Source organism: Rhinatrema bivittatum, chromosome 2 (genome assembly GCF_901001135.1).
Source record: "Rhinatrema bivittatum chromosome 2, aRhiBiv1.1, whole genome shotgun sequence".
Taxonomy (NCBI): Eukaryota; Metazoa; Chordata; class Amphibia; order Gymnophiona; family Rhinatrematidae; genus Rhinatrema; species Rhinatrema bivittatum.
Window position 1 is genome coordinate 287,200,018 of NC_042616.1, and position 15,657 is coordinate 287,215,674.

The 15,657-nt window shown below is 46.9% G+C and overlaps 1 protein-coding gene across 1 annotated transcript in view; it reads left to right on the top strand.

Annotated features, from left to right (window-relative positions):
* Nucleotides 1–15,657, top strand: part of CNTNAP2 (contactin associated protein like 2) — a 2,918,762-nt gene that overhangs the window by 2,569,727 nt on the left and 333,378 nt on the right. The gene's annotated exons all lie outside the window — the stretch shown is intronic.

A 15,657-nucleotide genomic window follows, 5' to 3' on the forward strand; every position in this document is an offset into this window, starting at 1 on the left:
TTTGAAAATCCATAGAGACAAATTGCATGTACTTATACCCACACTCACAAGTGGCTTTCCATGGGACGGAGTTCAGGAAGGGGACGGATTTATGGGCATGCTTCAGTTTATGAAAGCATGCATGTAAATTTACAGGGATGAAGCTATAGCTGCTCAGAAGCAGGTGTAACTTTATGTATGTATGTCAACACACATACCAGCACAACTTGCAAAATTTTCAGAGCAGATTTATGTGCATAAATCAACTGTGAAAATTCAGAATAAAGTATGCAAGTACAAGGTACCCACAGACTGTATCCTTACACAGACTATTGAAAATTACCCTTAGGGAGGATCACTCTCAAACAAATGCGTGTGGTGCCATATATACATAATACCATAATATTTTATAACCTGCGTGCATGATGTAACCTGTGTGCATGATATATGCACATATTATAAAATATGCATATCCTTACCCTGCAACGTGTACACATGCAATGCATTGAAGCATGTATATCAATTGTTGTGGATCAATGAATATCCACTTAGAGCCAATAGCTATGGGGAAAAATTGTTTATTAAATGCTACATATAATAAGGCATACCTTATGGAGAGAGAGACGATAGACAGAGTGCTACACAAAGCACCAGTATAAAACTCTCTCTCAAATGATTTTACTGATAATAAGACATTATATAGAATTTACACTTGTATATTTCCAACTCCTAAACTTGGTTACATAATTGTCAAAATTTGTATGATTGGCTTTTTACTTTAAATAATTAATCTGGATGGCTGTAATTAATCCTCTCGCAAACGTTATCTATGAGCCTGACGTGCCAGCACAACTTTAATTTTTCTAAACATTACTTCGGTAACCCTGTGATCCAGTACTTTTCTGCTAATACAGCATTTTCTATCTAACATCTGTCCTTCTATGGCACCTGCCTGTCTAGCAAAAAGAAAGCTCAAAACTGAAACAAAAATGTGATAGAATTATAAAATTACTTATGAGAACTTAGGAGAACAAGAATAATGATTTCTTGCGTGACATGTCAAAAAGTGTTTCACTGCTTCTTCACCACTCTTTATCACAATTCAGGCCTGCAATAGGACTATGAACACCCACATCATAATGCATTGAATGAGCATACTTTTCCTATCTATTTAAATGCACATATAATGTATATGAAAAAGTAAATTAGGACTTATTTGTGTAAGTCCACATATTTTAAGGCTTGCATGTATCAAGGAAATTACCAGTTTTACCAATTAGCCCACCAGTTCACCCAGTCCTTCTTGTTTCTTCAGAATGAACTCCCCTCTAGTTCACCTAGACCTCCTACCCATTCACAATTACATAATAAATACATCTAATATCACACCAGATAATTAGCAGGTACAAACAGCACTAATAATCATGTTGGAAGCTGATGTGGTTTCCAACTCAAACTTTTAATGGCTAATGGAAGAAAATTAATGTTACAAGTTCTTGGTATTTACAATCCATTTTACAGCTTCAGATCTTCAAATAAATGTGTAACTTTCAGCTTCCAGTTAATGTAGTCTATTACTGATGTCCAATAGTTTTCTTTTCTCTAATCCATTACAATTAATGGAGTAGTTTTGGAGCTTTGTCTCAGAATTTATGTGATATAAATTCTTTATGTGATATATTTAAATAAAGTCACATTTTTCATAGCATAGTTCAGTTGTTCAATCATTCTACTTACTTGTCTATTTCAGCCATGATAGTGCTTACACATTTCTATAGCACTACTTGAAATTTGTACCAGGATTATATGTGCATACTCTTTTCTTCAACATATGATGAAGATGTGGTTAACACCAGATGACTGTCACAGATCTTCACCACCTCCTTCTCCCCAGAAATGAACCCATATTCATTCCTCCACCAGGACTAATGATAGACTAATCGTGCTGTCTTGCTGAGAGACATTGCTCCTCCTCCTTGCTACTGACCATGCTCGGACTGATACCTGGAACTGACCTCTGCTTGCTTCTGACCACGCTCGGACTGATACCTGGAACTGACCTCTGCTTGCTACTGACCACTACTGCTTGCTTCTCCTGTGACCACCAGGCCTGCCTGTTCTGATGCTACCCGCGGCCTTCTACAAGCTAGACCACTAGGCGCTGCCTATCCTGACCAGAGGACCTTCAGTTCCTGTCTCGTTCCAGTGGTCTTCGGTACTCTCTGTTCCGGTCTAGCATATCTGTTTTCCACCGGCCGCGCATCTTTGCTCTTGGTGGGCACACCTCTCTGTTACCTCTCTGGGAGACCCTCAGAGGCCCACCTAAGCCCAGGTGGTCCGGGAATCCAAGGGCTCAACTCACGAAGCCCCCAGACTGTTATTGGTGAAGCTCCAGCTAGCCTCTTTCCCCTCGTGTGCTCTGCCTCCTGGCAACAGGCACCCTCTGGGAACCCTCAGAGGGCCGTACCAATCCTGCGCTAGGCCAAGGGTCCACCTCCAGCGCAACAGGTTGCCAAGACCATGGACTCGATGAAGTCCTCCGCCTTAGACTATTCCAGGCCTGGCTATGTGTGTCCGGGAGCAGCAGCAATTCATTGAGGCATTGGCCACATCGGTAGCGAGACTACGATCACAACTCAAAGAGTCTGCCATGGCCAACCCAGGGACTCTAGCTAATAGCGCTTCCTCTGCCTCATCGCCCTCATGGGCACTGCTGGCCCTCCCAGCTCCTCCCCGTTTCAATGGGGATTCTCGTCTCTGCCAGGGTTTTATCAATGAGTATTACATGCAGTTTGCACTACAGCCTTCTTTATTCCCAGATGAAGTGACGAAGATCACTTTTATCTTATCTCATTTGGAAGGGAAAGCCCTGGCATGGGCCTCCCCGCTTTGGGAGCATTCTGACTAGATACTCCAGCAGCTCCCTCAATTAATTTCCACGTTCCAACGCACCTTCGATGACACAGGCTGACAGGCAGTCACCGGCCACCATCTCCACCTCTGCCCCCTCTGCCAGGGGTCCCATTCCCTCTCAGAATACACTGTGGAGTTCTGAACCCTGGCTACAGAATTGGAATAGCAGGAAGACTGCCTCCGAGCACTCTATCTTCAGGGCCTGTCATCCGCTCTGAAAGACGAATTGGCAGCCCAAGAGATTCCCATGTAGTTGGAGGACCTCATCGCTTTAGTTGGGCGTATTGACCACCGCCTGTTGCGATCCCGGGACGGCCCCGGAACCGGCACTCACCCCGCCGCGGTCCCGGTTCTGTCTCCCGCGCCCCGGGGCTGCAGGGACCCCGGCTGCAGCGTCCCCAGCGCGTGGCCAGCTCTCCCGGGCCTGCAGGGCCCTCAGGCACCGCGCCTCAGCCTCTCTCTCGCTGTCGGCGTTCCCCGCGGTTGGCTCCGCCCCCCTAGGCGCGCGCGCGCGTCCCTGCCCTGCATTTAAAGGGCCCAGCGCGGGAAAGGCTCAAATCAGCCCTGGATGACGTCAGACGCTGCAGGGCTACTTAAGCCCTGCAGCTGCAGCCATTCCCTGCCTTGCAACGAGGTTCCCAGGTGTTCCTGTCTTCAGTTGCTGCGTTCCCGTGTTCTCTTAGTCTTCTTGGTTCCTGATCCTGGACTGGCTTACGGTGTTCCCTGGCTTCTGACCCCGGACTGGCTTACGACGACTCTCTGGCTTCTGACCTCGGTTTGGCTTACGGCGTTCCCTTGGTTTCTGATCCCGGACTGGCAAGCGACCTTCCTCTGGCACACGACCCCGGACTGGCAAGCGACCTTCCTCTGGTACACGACTCTGGACTGGTGAGCAACGACCCTCTAGCACTCGACCTTGGACTCCGTCTGACTCAGCCCCCGCGGGCCCTCCTAAGTCCCAGCGGCCGGGTTCCTACGGGCTCCTCCTGGGGGGACTCCGGCTTCCAGGGTGAACTAAGTCCCAGCGGCCGAACTCCTACGAGCTCCTCTCGGGGGAGGCTCGGCTTCCAGGGCGAAGATCTTCTCACCACTGTGCCAGTTCCACCGTTTCCGTCTTCCTTGCCAAAGCCCTTGGTCGCATAGGGTTTCCTAGGGTCCTCCTTCGGCCATCCACAACTCCGTCCTTGCCGCCTCCCGGTCGGAACCCCTGCTGCCACCTCGCTCAGCAGTTCACCTTCTGGTTTCGACCGGCCCAAGGGTCCACGAATCTAACACCGCCTCCGGGAACGGCACCAGGAAATAAAAGCCAGTCGACAACCGGCCTTGGAACCACCTCGATCCGTTAGCCCCAGATCAAGTGCATCATTGGCAGCTTCCCACCAAAGGAAGAACTGATGCAAATAAACCGCGATCGTCTTACTCCCGAGGAACGCCTCTGAAGACGGAAGTCCGGTCTCTGCCTCTACTGTGGGGGTCCTGGTCACCTAATCCAGACCTGTCTGGTGTGTCTGGGAAACTCCAGAGCCTAAACCCGGCGGAGATCCCGCGCTTGGTCACTACAGTCACTGGCCCTCGACTTCTGCTGCCTGTCTCCCTCCTCAGGGAGACACACCCCTTCTCCACCATCACCCTCGTGGATACTGGGGCTGGTGGGAATTTCATTCTCAAGAAACTAGATACACTCTCCAAATTCCTACTCAACCCCTTGAGGTGCCTTTGCGAATTGCCTCCATCCATGGAGAACCTTTACCTGATCACATCACCCATCATACCCTTACCATCCGACTGACCGTAGGGACTCTCCATGAAGAAGAGATAACCCTCCTGGTCCTCAGTCAGTAAACCCCATTGTTCTCGGTCTACCATGGCTACAATTGCACTCCCCACATTTCAATTGGGAGTCACTCCAGCTTACCCAGTGGGGCCCCCAGTGCCAAACCCATTGCCTACGGTGGGTGTCCCCTTCCTGGGCTACCTACATCCTATGCTGACTACCAAGATGTCTTCTCCAAGCAACAAGCCGACATCTTACCCCCTCTCTGGAGGTTCAACTGCCCAATCAAACTACTGACCATCAGCACACCTCCCAAGGGCAGAACTTACTCGCTCTCACTTCCAGAGACCCAGGCTATGTCCGCATATATTAAGGAAAACCTAGCCAAAGGTTTCATTAGACCCTCTACATCCCCGGCGGGTGCCGGGCTCTTTTTTGTGAAGAAGAAGGACGGTACCTTAAGGCCGTGTATTGACTACCAAGGCCTGAATGCCGTCACCCGCAAAGACCAGTACCCACTCCCACTCATCAGTGAACTGTTTGATCGGCTCCAGGCAGTTCAAATCTTTACCAAGTTGGACCTATGTGGGGCCTATAACTTGGTCCGCATTCAACCCGAGGATATATGGAAAACCGCGTTTAATACGTGGGATGGACACTACGAGTATGTAGTAATGCCTTTTGGCCTATGGAATGTCCCTGCCATCTTCCAGAGGATGATGAATGAGATGTTCCAAGACCTCCTATACTCCTTCATCGTAGTCTATTTGGATGACATCTTGATCTTTTCCAAAGACCTGGAATCCCATCGCTCTCATGTCCAGACCATTCTTCAGTGACTTAGGGACCACCATCTCTACGCCAAACTTGAAAAATGCCTTTTTGAATAGTCTAGTCTCCCATTCCTGGGTTACACATTTCCAGCCAAGGATACACTATGGACCCGGACAAGCTCCAAGGTATTCGTGACTGGCCTCAGCCAGTTGTCTTGCGGGCCCTACAAAGGTTCTTAGGATTCACAAACTATTACCATCACTTTATCGCAGACTACTCCATGCTGGCAGCTCCACTCACCACCATGACTAAGAAGGGATGTGACCTCTGGGAGTGGAGTCCAAAGGCCCAGACCACATTCCAGGCACTTAAGGAGGTCTTCCATACCGGCCCATGTCTCCACCATCCAGACCCGAACTGCCCCTTCATCGTTGAGGTTGACGTGTCCGCCATAGGTGCCAGGAAAGTCATCAGTCAATACTCCACTAAGGGAGCCCTTGTTCCATGCTCTTTTTATTCCCACAAGTTTTCACCTGCAGAATGCAACTACACAATTAGGGACCACGAACTCCTGGCTGTGGTTGGCTCTCAGGAGTGGTGTCCCTGACTCGAGGGGGCCCAGCACAAGTTCACCATCTACACCGATCATAAGAATTTAGAACATCTGAAAGAGGTTCAACTACTAAACGCAAGACAGGCCCGCTGGGCTCTCTTCTTTGCATGGTTCAACTTTGAATTATGCTACCGCATGGCTGAGAAGAATCTCTGTGCCGACACACTCTCACACTCTGTAGAGCCGGAAGATACCCCCGAAACCCCAGCTCATATCATTGACCCCACTTGCATCGCCATCACAGTTACTACCATGGTGCCTGCTGGTAAGATGGTGGTGCCTTGCCGCCTCCGAGAGTGAGTACTTCGTTGGGTCCATTACTCCAGTCTTGCTGGCCATCACAGCTGGGCCCGAACCCTCAAGATGCTCCGCAGACACTACTGGTGGGTTATTATGACAAAGGACTCCCGAAACTACATAGACTCTTGTCCTGTCTGTGCTCAACAAAACCACCTACTGGACGTCCGTGGGGGCTTCTTCAGCCCCTTCCAGCACCCACAGATACCTGGACTAGTCTTTCTACAGACTTCATTGTGGAGTTGCCCCCCTCGAAGGGGCACACCGTAATCTGGGTCATAATAGACTGTTTCTCCAAAATGGCCCATTTTGTGCCTTTACCTGGCCTACCGTCGGCTCCTGAACTCACCTGACTCTTCCTAAATCATGTCTTCCGTCTCCACAGATTACCGCAAGAGATCATCTTGGACCGTGGCCCTCAGTTCGCGGCAAAGTACTGGAAATCCCTCTGCAGAAAATTCAACATTACTTTGAGCCTAACCTCTGCCTACCACCTGCAGGCTAACGGTCAGGCCAAGAGAACTAATCGCTCACTGAAGGCCTTCCTTCGGTCCTACGTTAATGACCAAAAAGACAACTGGGTTGATTTTCTCCCGTGGGCAAAGTTGTCACACAACACCCACGTCACATCTGCCACTGGGACCTCTCCGTTTGCGGTGGTTTTTGGTTGGCAGCCCCGCCTGCCTGTTCCAGTCCCACTCAGCATGCCATCTTCCTCAGCACAGTCCATGGCCCAGACCATTCGCCAGCTATGGAACCAGGTTAAGGAATGCCTCTGTCAAGCGGCCAATCATGCCAAATGGGTGACAGACACCCACCATCGGGCTGCCCCAGTATTTCTGCCGGGACAGAAGGTCTGGCTCAGTACGCGGCACATCTGCCTCTGGCTGCCCTCTCAATGACTGGCTCCAAAGTATGTGAGACCATTTCCCATCCTACTCCGAGTGGGGGCTGTAACCTACCAGCTGAAGCTGCCGGCAAGTCTTGGAATTCACAATACATTCCATGTAACCCTGCTCATGCCCCTAATTTTGTCCTGGCCTTCTCAGAGACTGCCACCACCCACTCAGCTCTCGGCTGAACCTGAGGCCACCTTCCCAGTCCGGGAGGTCCTGGTCGTTCGCCACCGAAAAGGACGTTGGGAGTACTTCCTGGCATGCGAGGACTTCGGACCAGAGGAGAACTCATGGGAGCCCTCCTACCACATCCTTGACAAGAACCTCCTGCATGCCTTCCATCAACAGCACCCAGAGAAGCCTAGACCGGTAAGGGGGCGGCCTAGAAGGGGGGTTACTGTTGCACGTCCCGGCCACACTGGTGGCGCGACCAGGCCTGCTCACCTCGGGCTTCCCCCCATGGGCTCCATTCCATCCTCCCCAGCAGCCGCAGCCAGCTCTCAGCATCCCCAGCACCTACCCTGCATGCCTCCATCATCACAGGCTTTTCAGCGGAGCTCCCGCAGGGGCTCCGCATCCTTGGTGTCCTCGGCCACGCCCCTAGGTGCGCGCGTGGCCGGCACTCCCTCATTTAAAGGGCCCAGGGTGGGAACCTCGGGCCGGACGCCTCCTGATGACATCACATAGTGTCCTATATAAGGCGAGGGCCTTCCCTCAGCTCCTTGCCTTGGCAAACGGGTCGTCAAACTTGTGTGAAGCTAGTTGCCGTCCTGTGTTCCTGCGTTCCTTGTTCCTGTGCTTGATCCAGTGTTCCTGCGCTCCTTGTTCCAGTGTTCCTGCGTTCCTATGTTTCTGTGTCTTCCAGTGCTCCTGCATTCCTGTGTTCCCATGGTCCTCCCTGTGTTCCAGCATCTGTTCCTGTTTCCTGTTCCACGTTCCACTACCCAGGTTGTAACTTCTCAGACTGATTCATGATACTGACCTCAGCTTGCCTCTGACCACGCTTGGACTGATACCTGGAACTGACCTCTGCTTGCTTCTGACCACGCTCGGACTGATACCTGGAACTGACCTCTGCTTGCTACTGACCATGCTCAGACTGATACCTGGAACTGACCTCTGCTTGCTACTGACCACACTCGGACGGATACCCTGGCTTTGACCCTTGCGCTCCATACGGACATTCTCCTTGCTTCTCCTGTGATCACCAGGCCTGCCTGTTCTCACGCTATCCGCGGCCTTCTACAAGCTAGACCACTAAGCGCTGCCTTTCCTGACCGGAGGACCTTCATTTCGTGTTCTATTCTAGTGGGCTTCGGTACTCTCTGTTCCGGTCTAGCTTATCTGTTTTCCACCGGCCACGCACCATTGCTCTTGGTGGGCACACCCCTCCGGGAGCCCCTCAGATGCTCACCTAAGCCCAGGCACTCCAGGAATCCAAGGGCTCAACCCACGGAGCCCCTGGACTGTTATTGGTGAAGCTCCAGCTAGCCTCTGTCTCCTCTTGTGCTCCACCTCCTGGCGGCAGGCACCCTCTGGGAACCCTCAGAGGGCCATACCAATCCTGCGCCAGGCCATGGGTCCACCTCCAGCGCAACAGCAAAGAAGACAATTTTTGGTCTATAGTACAAGCTTTGATAATTTCTTCCATCAACTATTGTAACTCTGTATGTATGTAGACCTCCCCTCAGCTTTACAATTAAGGCCTGATTTCAAAAGCATTTACTGGAGTAAGTGGGCTTTTGAAAATTGCTACAATATATGCCATTAAATTGTCCATAGGATTTACTCAAGTAAGGGGCTTTTGAAAATTGCTATGATAGTATGTTACATTCACGCAAGTAACTCCTTTGAAAATTACCCCCTTAGTACAGAATGCTGCTTCCTGAATGATTGCTGGTGCCTCTTTATGTGATCATATAACTCCTGTCCTGTTTAGATTGCACTGGCTCCCTGCTTTATGGAGATTCAAATTCAAAATTCTTGCTACAATCTTCAAAGCTGTCAATGGCCTGGCTCCACCTTCCCTAAACTCAGTCCTTAAGATCTATTAGCCGTCTCACCTGCTGCAGTCCTCTCAGTGTAATCTACTTGATGTTCCATCTGCAAAATGTGTGAGGTTTGCTATATCTAAAAAGTGGGGGGTTTTTTATGTAGCTGCCCCTCAGTTTTAGAATACCTCGACTATTCAATTTAGGAAACTACTTAAAACTCAGCTTTTCTCCCAAGGTTTAGTACTTTGGCTTGGCCAATTGTCGAAGAAGATTGATGAAAGGATGGTGATTACACTGTATAATACATAAGCGGGAATAGATAGGGATGGTAACTTTCAAAGGGGCGTGCGGGCGCACATATACACTTGTGTGTCGGCACGCACCCAAAGATGAGGCAATTTTATAACATATGCGCACTTACACATGTATGATATAAAATAGCCTAGGCATGCATATATGTGTGCCAATTTTGCTATTGGGTGCTCAGCCATGCAAAGTCAGGTTTCAGCCATGGAAGTGGGTGAATTTTATATCAGCCGTGTGTCCACACCATCACCAGTTTTACTAGTTCATCCACCAGTTCACCCAATTTAGAACTAGGTCCTCCAACACCCCCCCCCCCCCCCCCCCGGGTTCATTAGCCTGCTTTCCCCACAGTTACCCTAGATCTCTTAAACCCCTCAGGGATGCCTGTTTGTTTGTTTGTTTGTTTTTGTTTTTTTTACGTGGCACAGGACCTGGGTGCACACATCTCTTGGGCCGCATCTTGGAATGCCCACACCCTGCCCCTTTTCATGCAAATGAGATATTCATGTATTGGGAAATGTGCACGCATGTAGGCAGCTTTTAAAATTGAATAGACATGCACCTCTTTTACATGTGTGCATGTCTCCCAATTGCGCCTGGCTTTTAAAATTTACCGCTAAGTCCTGAGATTCTGTTAGGAGATATTATTAGGTTTTCTTTTCAATAACATTTTTTAGCTGCTAGCACATTAATAATTCCCATGTGTTTCCCTAGTATCCAGTTTAAGTTGCACAGTCTGTTTTATGTTTGTATGTTGTTTGATTTTGTTGTTTTTATGTAACCTGCCTAGAACTGGTGATATTCATCTAATGATAGTTCTTACTAGGGATGTGAATCGTTTTCCATATCGTCTTAACGATAGAAATCGTGTGGCAGGGCAAGAAAATCGTCTTAGGCACGATTTTTTAGTTAAAAAATCGTTAAAAATCGTTTTTTCCGATTAGTGCGCACTAACTCGAGTTAGTGCGCACTAACGGGAGTTAGTGCGCACTAACTGGGAGTTAGTGCGCACAATTTGACACTTTTCAGGTCAGTTAAGGTCAGTTTAGGAATGAATATGTATTCCTATTGGCTGCCCTCTTATTTATTCATGTTACCAAGTTTCCTACTGACAGTATATGGGGGATGGGAAATGGAAACAGTTGGTAGCTTGACAAAACAAGTAATGTGATCAGTCAATGTGACTAGAACTTGTGCCCTAACCCTGATACCAGGGGTATTGTGATCTTCCTGCACACAGTGCCCTATCCCTATTAATACCAGGAGTGTTGTGATCTTCCTGCACACAGTGCCCTATCCCTAATACCAGGGGTGTTGTGATCTTCCTGCACACAGTGCCCTATTCCTGATACTGGGGGTGTTGTGATCTTCCTGCACACAGTGCCCTATTCCTGATACCGGGGGTGTTGTGATCTTCTTGCACACATCCCGATATCAGGGATAGGGCACTGCATGCAGGAAGATCACAACACTCCTGGTATTAATAGGGATAGGGCACTGCATGCAGGAAGATCACAACACTCCTGGTATTAATAGGGATAGGGCACTGCTTGCAGGAAGATCACAACACCCCTGGTATCAGGGATAGGGCACTGTGTGCAGGAAGATCACAATACCCCGGAGGAGTGAGGGTCAGGCAGCTCCCCCCTGTCTGTGAAGCCAGCCTCTCACTAGTAATGCAGGGAGGGAGCTGTCTCAGACTTCACCATCCTCCCCCCCCCCCCTTACCCACACACCATTCACCAGCTGGGACATGGGGGAAGTCAGGAGTGAGGGTCAGGCAGCTCCCCCCTGTCTGTGAAGCCAGCCTCTCACTAGTAATGCAGGGAGGGAGCTGTCTCAGACTTCACCATCCACCCCCCCCCCCCCCCTCACCCACACACCATTCACTAGCTGGGACATGGGGGAAGTCAGGAGTGAGGGACAGGCAGCTCCCCCCTGTCTGTGAAGCCAGCCTCTCACTAGTAATGCAGGGAGGGAGCTGTCTCAGACTTCACCATCCTCCCCCCCCCCCTCACCCACACACCATTCACTAGCTGGGACATGGGGGAAGTCAGGAGTGAGGGTCAGGCAGCTCCCCCCTGTCTGTGAAGCCAGCCTCTCACTAGTAATGCAGGGAGGGAGCTGTCTCAGACTGGTATCAGGGTTAGGGCACTGTGTGCAGGAAGATCACAACACTCCTGGTATTAATAGGGATAGGGCACTGTAAGAGATGACTGTAGTAGATTGAATAAAGATCTGATGTTTCTGCTCTCCTCACACCAAACAAAAACAACACACAAGCAGAGAAGCCCTTCTTACAAAGCTGAGCTAGTGAGTTAAGTAGGAGGAAAAGTAAACATACTGGTGCCAGTGTGGCTACTTAAAAAATACACTTACCAACAATCAATTACATATATTTGAACTGTGTACAGTTCCAGCCAGGACCACCTTTCTAAAATGCACAGTGATTGGCAAATTCAACATGCACTAGCATTTCAGGTGCCTGCTAACAAAAATAATAAACAAACAAGTTCTAGTCACGTGAGTGCTGATCATTACATTACTTTTTTTGTCAAGCTTCCAACTGTTTCCATTTCACATCCTCCCAACCATATTGGTAACATCAATAGATAAGAGCACAGCCAGCCAATAGGAATACATACATACATATTCATTCCTAAGTGACCTTTACTGACCTGGGAAGTGTGAACACTTTGTTTCATTTTCTGTTGGTGTTCGTTAGTTTCCAGTTCCATTTCCCATCCCCCCAACCATCACCTCAGTGGTAACCTTGGTAATATCAATAGATAAGAGGGCAGCCAGCCAATAGGAACACATATTCATTCCTAACTGACCTTCAGTGACCTGGAAAGTGTTTATTTGTATCATTTTCAGTTAGTGCGCACTAAATCGAGTTAGTGCGCACTAACACGATTTAACGATTTTTAACGATAAATCGTTAGAATTTCTATTGTATCGTGTTCTATAACGATTTAAGACGATATAAACATTATCGGACGATAATTTTAATTGTTGAAAAACGATTCACATCCCTAGTTCTTACTCTGATGAAATTTACTACAAAGCCAGAATTTTCTGCAGTCTGAGAGAATGTGAAATGTGAATCCTTAGGGGAGAGAATTTGAGCTGGGCTATGTGTCTGTAAGTGTACGTGGGTTTGTGCAGGGAGATTTAAAATGGAAAGAGTTCTTTGTCAGTGGTAAAGGGCCTGTTTAATGTACTGAAGTACCAGAAAATAATAATTGTAACTAAAGAATCGTGAAAGTTAGCGCACAAAGTAATTGTTGAGAGAGGTAATGAATCCAGTCTAGTAATGCTTTAGTAATTTAAAAATAATTGAAATTGGATGTGCTTCCTGAAGACACATTTATTGACATGTTATGTTCTGATTTTAAAAAGAAAGTTAACTGTTGTGAATGTAATCCACTTTAAGTGCAGAAAAGCAGAATATAAATTAAATAAATGAAATCCAAATATTCAAAATATATCTTAATTAGGTGAAAGGAAATTTTAGTGAAGTAATCTGCTTAGTTAAACTTCATTTTTATTTTTAGTTTATTTAAACAGTTAAGATTACTACACACACATTTTATGTTAAGCATATTGCATTACAGGGATTAAGCAGGAGAATCTATACATGAGTCAGATATAAAGAGGCATTTGTTTATTTTTTTTAAAGAGTTAGTGTAGCTGGTAGTGCTCTGAGAGGAAAGCTTGCTTCCATAGGCTTACAGTAAAGGACAGGAATCAATGTAGAATCATCACCCACTTATTCATCATCTAACTACCATGTGGAATTCATCTGTTCCGGTCATATAAGCTAAACTGTAAAACCACACACACACATTTTTAATTTGAACTAACTTTAAAAAGTCTTGCAAAGTCTGTAGTATTCACTAAATACTTTTCCACAGTGCCCTATGGTGACACAGTTTCCCATAGATATTGTAACTATTGTAACTCAACACATTTTATTTTTTTTATTATAGATATATAGATTGTAAGAGAAAAAAAAACATACTTAGTGAAAAGATTATAAATTGGCTATTATAGTTTTTTTAATATCTTCCTAAAGGAAGTGTACCTATAATTTTTGGGCTTGTCTCCTTGTTAATTCTGACCAGTCTGTGTAAAAGAAGAATTTAATCTGAAATAAAAACTATAAATTTTCTTAGGAAGTTCATATCTGTTACGCCAAATGTCACCTAGTAACAAGGGGAAATTGATACGTACCTTACATTGCTTTGCAGCTGGTGGAAAGGAAATGTTCCTGTGTAAATAAATGTTCATTTTACAATATAAGAGTTGCAAAATCTGTAACAAGAAAAGTAAGTAGAAACAAACGGGCCGATACAGTAAAGTGTGCTCCGTTGGAGCGCACTGTTAGCCCAGGTTTGGTCGTGCATTTTCGACGCGCTAGCTTTACCCCTTATACAGTAAGGGGTAATAGTGCATCGAAAATGTGTGGCCAAACCCCCCCCCCCCAAAACTAATAGCGCCCGCAACATGCAAATGCATGTTGCTGGGCCTATTAGACATTCCCGTGTGATACAGAAAGGAAAATGTGCAGTGAAGCCGCACATTTTACTTTCAAAAATTAATGCCTGCCCAAAGGCAGGCGCTAATTCCGGCCTGCACCGCGGAAGTGTACAGAAAAGCAGAAAAACCTGCTTTTCTGTACACCCTCCGACTTAATATCATAGCGATATTAAGTTGGAGGCCCCAAAAATTAAAAAAATTTTAAATTAAAAAAAAAAAAATTTTAAATGTGCCCGCGGGTTGGAAGACAGATGCTCAATTATGCCGGCGTCCGTTTTCCGAACCCGTGGCTGTCAGCGGGCTCGAGAACCCACGCCAGAAAAATTGAGCGTCAGCTGTCAAGCCCTCTGACAGCCGCCGCTTCTGTCAAAAAGGAGGCACTAGGGACGCGCTAGTGTCCCTAACACCTCCTTTTACCTCGAGCCCTCATTTAAATACTTGATCAAGTGGCCTGGGCGCGCTTTGGGAGAGCGGGCACTCGCCTCGGAGCGCCGGCTCTCCCGTGGGTTTTACTGTATCGGCCCAAAAGTAATTCTGCTGTCTTTACCTGTATTCAGATTAGCAATCTGCCTGCTCGAGTCTCTCGCCCCTATCTCCAGGACAACCTTTAGCTGTGTTGGCAGAATTAATGTGTCCCTTTTTAATAAAGCAGTTGAGAGGTGCTGTTATTTATGTAAATCTGCCCAGCTGAGTGATTACTGGCAGATGTAAATCATTTTATAAACAGCATCATTCCTTGCCTAGCTACAGTGATAAGGGGAAATACCAGTGATGACTCTAAGCCCCTTTCAGCCAGCCAGTCAGCCAGACAGTTTTCATGTGTAAATAATTATCTGTGCAATTGACTTTGAAAATTGTCCTTTTAATTACTGTTGTAAATAAGATTTTTCAGTGGAAGGTCCTATGTCTTAAACAATAGAGGCCTTATTCACAAGTGATTCTCCCATTTTGCAACCACGAGGGAAAACATTGTTCCCTACATGTGATATCATTTGAAAGGGACGAAAAGATTATTTGTATTTGTGCTGGAACTTGCCTAACCTCAGTGGGTTGTGTAAATTAACTTTCTTCCTGTTCTTGCTCCAGGTCTTGGCAAGGTGATAATTCTCTTATGTGCACCATTTACTTGGCAGTGCAGAAATTATCTCTTGTGTAATCAGGGAGGGGAAAACATTAACCCTGGGTGAGCATTTATGGTAAAAAAAAAAAAAAAAGAAAGAAATGTCTAGCCTGATAAAGACATCAGGACAGCAACATGATTTATTTATTTATTTACTTTACAGCTTTTCTATACCGATGTTCCTGTAAAATATACATATCACAATGGTTTACAATGAAACGATAACGTTTGCTCAGGGCGATACAGAGAACAGAGGTGGTTATTAACAGTAAAACGGGTCATAACAGAGGAGGTTATCAACAGTAAAATGGGTCATAACATCACATAAACCTTATTAGATAATTCAGTGCTAATCAACTCAGGATGAGATGAAAACTGGATAAAACATAGGGGATAGTAAACTAGACAAGGTGTCCGCAAGGAAAGATTACTTGAGAGCGAGAAGTTGC